General features: G+C 40.2%; 1 protein-coding gene across 1 annotated transcript in view; it reads right to left on the minus strand.

Annotated features, from left to right (window-relative positions):
• Lix1 (limb and CNS expressed 1) overlaps nucleotides 1–7,443 on the minus strand; it is a 51,532-nt gene that overhangs the window by 6,289 nt on the left and 37,800 nt on the right. The gene's annotated exons all lie outside the window — the stretch shown is intronic.

Here is a 7,443-nt window from a genome sequence, read left to right on the forward strand (position 1 = left end):
AATATATATATCTTCCAGCCTGTCTATGTTCTGTTAAGCCATTGGCAGAGAGCAGCTACTTTATTCATTAACCAGTAAAAGCAATATATATACAGAAGAACTTCCCACACAGAAAGAGAGAAGGGGGGGATAAAAGTGGAGAGAGAGAGACAGATAGAGACAGAGACAAAGAGACAATAGAGAGAGGGGGTGGGGGGAGAGGGAGGGAGAATTTTAGCCAGCATAAAAAGAGAGGCAAGTCCCTCTGCTTTAAGAATGCCTTGAAATGTGGATGGTGTGGTTGAGTTCACCTTAAAACAAATGAAGGTTCCACATTCTGCTCTTTAGCCCTGAGTGAGCAAAACTTATCAACTCTATCCCCATTTCCCTGCCTGATCTAGGACCAGCAAGCTGAACATTTCCATTTTCCTAAAGGTCACAGCTAGCTGAAATTATTTTGTTTCACCTATTCAGGGATTTTTGTTTTTGCTCTTGCTTTTTTTTTAAAAGCTTGATGTCAATTATGAATTAATACCATAAAACACAACCATATAATCTTTGGAAAATAACTCCATAAAATTACGGAACTTTCTGCTTATAGAAATAGTTATGAATACTTAGCTTCTAGACAAATGTCCTATTGACTATTCATATATTTAAAATAACAGTCTCTTACTGTCTTTACTTCTATTTGCTCATGAACATGTTTTTCTTCTGAAAGCCCAGAGATGTGTAGTCTTAGGCTGCAGGCATATTAAAATTATCTTGTGATTTTAGAACTGTACGGTTATCAGAGGATAGGGAAGCTCTAAAGCTTCTATTATGGGTTAGTGCTTCTACTTTGTATCCCAAGATCCAGTTGGCACCTGGAGACACTGAGCTAGTAGTAAAAGCAAAACCATTTGTTTCTACCAATTAAAATCAACACAAATATTAAACAAGTTGTTCCTTCCACACCAAACAAAGACCCCACTGTCCAGCATCCCAAGTCAAATGCCCAGAGACTTGCCCTATCACAGCCCCTCTTCTAGGTGCCATGTAATTTCACTCCAACATATTGCTACACTAATGTGAAAAACTGGGAGTACACCTAATAGAGCTCCCATCAATGTTCCTGTCAATCCGTTCATCAAAGTATTCCCAGTTGATCCGGAGGGTAAATTTCTTCTACCTTCCCCAGTGCTCCTTTCAGACCCACTCAGGCAATATTTGGTAACGACAAAAATGAATATGAATTCTCTATGCCCTGTTAGAAAACAGGATCCATGTTGTAATAAAAGGTCAATATTTAATATTTCTTTGATTTCATATAAAAACTACTTAACTTTTGCACTAACTATATTTGTTACATTATGTTTATTATTACTTGTGTGTCATATGTATGTGTTCATGTGGAGAGTGTGTACATGAGTATGAATGAGTGTAGAGACCAGAAGTTGACAAGTGGGTGTCCTCTTCAGTTGCTCACCACCATAATTTTGAGACAAGGACTCACTCACTGAACTTGGAACTTACTGATTTGGCTAGATTGGCCAGCAAGTTCAAGGTATCTTCTATCATCCTGGCGCTGCAATTGCAAGTTTGAGCTACCATGCCTGGTTTCTTATGCTGACGCTGAGGGTAGAATTTAGGTCCTCTTGTCTGTGTGCAAGACTTTAGCCTGAACTCTCTCCAGCCCTGTGTCTATTTTTTTAATGAAGGAAAAAGTCACTCTGCTTCTTCAGTTGACCTCTCATGACCCCAAATCTGCAGTTGGTTTTAAATTTAACTTTCTTCCAGTTCTGGAGATCAAACTCAAGACCTTGCACTACTTGGCAAGGCTCCTCTATCAGTGATCTGTACTTAGAGTCCCTATGTAAATTTGGCAACAAAAAGGGACAAACCAGACTTGTGTTGCAGGTTCTAGTACATATCCTAGCATTACCCTAAAGTGATCCAGTTTGAGAAACAATTTAATGCTAATACAACTCTTGATTTCCTCTCAGACAGCTTTTGTGATTGGTATGTACTCTTCTTTAGTCAGGATTCTCTAGAACCACATACTCATCTATGGACCAACGGCTGCCTCTTGTAGATGCGCTGCTGTCATTCCACTTGGAAAATCACCCAGAACTTTAGAATCCATGGTTATACCGTGAACAGAACTAGAAAGCTTTTTCATGCCTTTTGGCAACCTTCATTTTTCAAAGGCTTCCTGGAAAGTCTGAAACTGTTCTTGCCTCTCCGGAGATGGTCATTTAGTTCCCTACTGCCCTAGTTTGTCTAAAAAAGTACTTCCTCCTTAGTGTGGCTCTGGTTCTTATATATTTTAAGGGAAGGTGACCTCCTTCTCATCATCCTCATACATTCTACCCCAGTCTAGTCTTTGCCCTGCTCTGTAGAAACACTTGTTATCATATAAGTATACCTAACTATTTATACATACTTCTTATCTCACTTCTTTATTTCCCTTCACGAGACCAAATTCTTTCAGTAGTTGTTGTTCTGTTTGCTTGTTAGTTTGTTTTGAGATAAGCTCTATACAGCTCTGGCTGTCCTGGAACCCACTAAGTAGACCAGCTTGGCCTTGAACTCAGAAATCTTCCCACCTCTTCTTTCCAAGTACTCCTTAAAGGACGTTTCACAACATCCTGAGTTCTTGTGATTTGGTGCTTAAACCAATGCTTCTATGCCCTGTCAGACTTGAAGGAAAATCCATGCAATTATTACAGAGGACGTCTGTAAGGAATTGTTTTCTAGTTTCACTGGATTCCTGTTGCCTGGTTTTAACCCTGGCTTTGTAATGTATCAACCCATGTCCTGTATAGAAACTTGCAGTTACCTACTCTATGATGATTTTTTCTGCTCTTCTGTTGTGAAGTTTGTTAAATAAACTAATTTTGAAGTCTAGGGAGCCTGCCTGGCTGAACTGAAAGGAAAGTGAGAAGGCAGCTTGTTAGAATGAGGTATGTGAGGCAAGATTTAACTGATTCATGAGTATTAAGGATCTTTAAAAAATTAGTATTTTGTGCCAGGCATTGTAACACACATGGTCAGCTCCAATACTGGGAGGCAGCAACAGGCTCAAGGCAAGTCTGGACTACCTACTGAAACCTAACTTTGTTTTTTTTGTATTTTGTTTATTAAGAGAGACTTTTACACTTATTTTGAGCTTTAAAAATATTGTAGTATAATATTTTGTCTCTTAATCACTGAGCTTTTAAAAGCATCTTTCAATTTTGTGCCAAGACAGATGCATTGCTTTCATCTCTTTGTCTAGGACCTTCTGGATCTGTCCTGGCATCAAGCCTAGCTTCTCACTTGTGAGGTCTCTGCAGCCCTGAAGGCGCTGCCCTGGTTTGGTACTCAGGTTAATTGTTTTTGGGCAAAGTCCTTTGCATTTTTATTTTGCACGAGGCCCCACAAATCATATAACTTGTCTTGATCATCAAGTAAATTGTAAACTGAATGGTGAATAAAACCTGTGTTTTCTTTGCTCTGTAGGGAAAATTGCAGTTGCTGCTTGCTCTCCAGCCACAGCTTCCTGTTTTTACTTTGTCATTAAATTCCTTTCTTTAATCCTGCAACAACTGGGCTCTGTCCTGGAAACTGCCTTTCTGGTCTCTTAGAGACAATGGCTCTTCAGCTACTTTGAGCATGAGAAAAGGCTCATTGCCTCTGCCTGGAACTTTGGGAAACTGGTTGGCTCTGTGATTCATCAGAAATAAGAAAAACAAACACTGTAAATGGAGAACTTGGAAAACAGGTGGGCACCATCTCCCTACCCACGAGAAAGAGTTTAAGAGGAAATTTGTTTATGGGATGGGGCTTTAAAAGGCGACCTGGGGAATTTAGTACAGACGTAAATAAACAACTCTTCCTTGGATTGCATTAGTCTTCAGAATAAATATATTAACCAACTTCAGTCAAATTCTCTCTAGAATCTGACCTTGACAAGACCCAGTGCCCTCTGGTTGCTGCTCCTGTCCCTCCCCATAACAGCAGGCAGTTTCTCTCTGGCCGCTTACCCCAAATCAAGCAGACCCTTCTCTCCCAAGAACTGAAGGTAAACAGAAGCCTCTTAGGATTCCTCAGCGCTGCAGGGCCAACCCGGCGAAAACCCGCAGTCAGTACACACCAATTTTGCCTTTTTACTCTATAGTCATCCGGTCCCAGATCCAAACACTCTTCTGTGACACCCCCAGTAAGGGAGGGGGGGGGCTGAACTGTGCCTCTGCCACAATAGCCCAGGTCTGTACCCACTTCCCTTTAAGTGTAGACACAAATTTGCCCAGACCCCATGGACCTCCTGGGCCCCAGCAGGCAGCAGAAGGAAAAGTTTGGCTCCCTGGGTCCTCTCTCCTAACCCGAGGGTTCAGGTTTTCCCTGCCTTCTATCTTTCTTTTTGTCCGTCTCCGGCCCCAGTCTTCTTTGTGAAGCATTTCTTGAGTGTGATTTAAATAATTATCATTTAAATATCTTAGTACAGACCACACAGAAAGCAGTCTAGCAAGGCAAGGGTTAAAGTGATACTGAGGGGAGGTTCAGTAAAGCATTTCATAGTACTTGGAAGAAAGATTTTTTTGTTTTGTTTTGTTTTTTAATTCTTACGTCAGTAGCTTTGGCAGACTAAGCCAACCATGTTCAAATTTTTTTTTAATAGCTACTAAATCACATTCTTGGTACAGGGGTGTCAGTGGGAGAGTGGCCTCTACACCTCAACAGGGCAAAACAGTAGAGCTACTCCTGAAGGTGCAGGAGCTGGAGAACCAGTGACCCCACCCTTGCTCATCACTTCAAAGGGTGAACTAACCTGAGCAAAGCTGGAGAACTCACCCTGGTGCTGAAGACAGGAGAGAGCTGACCAGATGACCAACAGTGCAACTACTCAGACCCAGAACCAGGGCCAATTGTTGGCCCACCCCAGCATCCACCCCATCTGTGATCTGCTGGAAAGGAAGGGGGTCTCCACAGCACAGAGCAGCAAAGAGTCCAGTGTCAGTAGTGTAGCAGAGACGAGGGGCCTCTAGCCAATGATTCCGTGCAATGAATGTCTGCATGTAAAGATGTATAGATAAAGGGGTTTACTGCATGACCCCCTGTGTTACATTGCAGTTTCCATGACAAGAGTTTCCCTTTCTTCCCATCTCTTTTTCTTTCTTTTCCTTTTTTAAATTTAAATTTTGATTTGTTTTATTTGGGGAGGTGTTAAAGGGGCAGAGGGTGGAGGCAACGGTACGGAAGATGCATGGATCGGCTCGCATGATGTGAAAGGCACAAAGAACAAATAAGAAAGAAAGTTAAATGACTTTCCTCCTTATGAGAAGGGCTGTTCTGGATGACTTATAAACACCCCGGTCTTTAGCTCTATAAAATGACATGATTCTTTTTATTTAGCAGAAAATAAAAATGAGTTTCAGAATGGGCAAGTTCATAGATATAAAGTGATAGGCACCCATACATAAGTCTGTATGATTTTAAATGCATATCTTTTCTCTTCTGCCATTCTTTTTCCTGTTATTTTCTCTAAAGCTTGGTGTTAGATTGTGGGGGAGGGTTATAGATCCTTCATAGTTTCCCCCTTTTATTGTAAGGCAGGCGGCCATGAAGCATTTTGGCAGAAAGCTATCTAACCTCTTGTGAAACTTATTATTACCTAAAGGTGTCAGGGGGAATACATCCATCAAGCAGCCTCTGATGTTTCAAGTAACACAATCCTTCAGAGTTACCCTTAACCTTCATGGAGTGTTTACCACATGCCAGGCTGTTCCAGACTCTTCTAATTGTGTCCTATTTCACCTTCACGGGCGCTGTGAGGTAGTACTGGTATTTCCTCAGATTTATACACAAGTGAAGAAACAGATTTAGAGATAAGGAACAGAGTAAGGCTGAACCCAGCTAGTCTATTCCATATGTCCTCATCTACTACAAAAAAAAGTTGGTGTTTTTGGACATCAGCTGCAACATAAAGCAGCTGTAACACAAAGATTAAGATTTACTATGATAAACATTTTTGTTCATAAAATTTGTAAGTCTGATTACTTCTTGAAATCAAACATAAGAAACTAGAAGTTCTGGGAGTAAGACTGTACTATTGTATATTAATTTTTGCTGGTATTCTATGTCATTGGATATTTGACTTCATTTAAGCTTAGCTGTTTAGAGGGACACACATTGTCTGCCCAATCACTACTAGATTTTCATCTGCTCAGTATATGAGAAGAATCAGATGTGTGAAAAAAGGAAAGAGATTGCCTTGCATGGGTCTGAAGCCTGGAACTCAACCATTTGCTAAGTGAAGATAATCTTCTTTTGGTAACATGTGAATAATAATGACTACCTCAGATGACTGTTGTAAGGGTTTAATTAAACTAATAATTGTCAAATGCTCAATATTATGCCAAAGGAAGTATCAAATAAGAAGCAGATACTAATATCAATGTTGTTACTGTTATTTTAAACTTTATAAATACAAATAGAATAAGTCAATTTTAACTAGAAAACATCTGTAAACTAAAACTATATATAGTGCAGTCAGCCCAGTGAACCACACAGCCCAACAGAGTGCACCTTTAGCATGCTCAAACCCTTACAGTTGGCTTTCGGTTAGGCAAAAGTTTACATTATAGTATTAAATATCTTCCGTGATTTATTGAGCAATATACTGAAGAGACAAGAAACAGTGTAGTTTTTTCATGCCTACAAAAAAGTGGGAAGTATTAAACTTAGGATTATATAACAGAGTTCCTCAGCTGTTGCTGCTCATCAGATGTGGATGACACATTGTTAATGTTGGTTTCCCTGATAGGAGGGAGAGGCACCTCATGTTTAATAGAAATATCAGAACTGAAGTAGTACTTTTGAATGTACCCCCACGGAGACCCTTATCTGACTTCTGGAGAATTTTGCACAAGCAACATTTTTAACCTTTTGATTTTGTTTAAAGGGGATCTTAGTGCTGAAGAGCTGGTGAAGTGTTACTGGGTTGTAAAACAGGCATTGTCCTTCTGTTTCTAAAGTGATAGACACCATATGTAGGTCTGTATGGTTTTAAATAGATATGTCTTCTCTCTTGTGCCATTCCTTTCCCCCTGTTATTTTCTTCTGTTTGAAGATAATTTTGTTTGGAAAAAAAAAAGACTCTTCGTAGTTCTCCTTTGTTGTTAAAACACAGAGGCCCTGAAGTTTTGGGCAGTGTGCTTCATGAGAGCAGAGTGTGCTATGATTGCTATTTAATTTGGGTTAGTGAATGTGGCTAAAATGCAGCCACCATGCTGAATTCTAAAAGGGTAAATTTTAAAAATCAGATTGTTGGAACAAAAGATACTAATGTTAATGATAAGAGTTACATGTCTTGGGCCTGGAGAAATGCCTCAGTAGCTAAGTGTAAATACAGCTCCGGGGCGATCTGGTGCTCTGCCCTGCATGGGCACCTAAGCTTATGTACACACACACACACACACACACACACACACACACACACAC

This window comes from Microtus ochrogaster, linkage group LG9 (assembly GCF_000317375.1).
Source record: "Microtus ochrogaster isolate Prairie Vole_2 linkage group LG9, MicOch1.0, whole genome shotgun sequence".
Lineage (NCBI taxonomy): Eukaryota > Metazoa > Chordata > Mammalia > Rodentia > Cricetidae > Microtus > Microtus ochrogaster.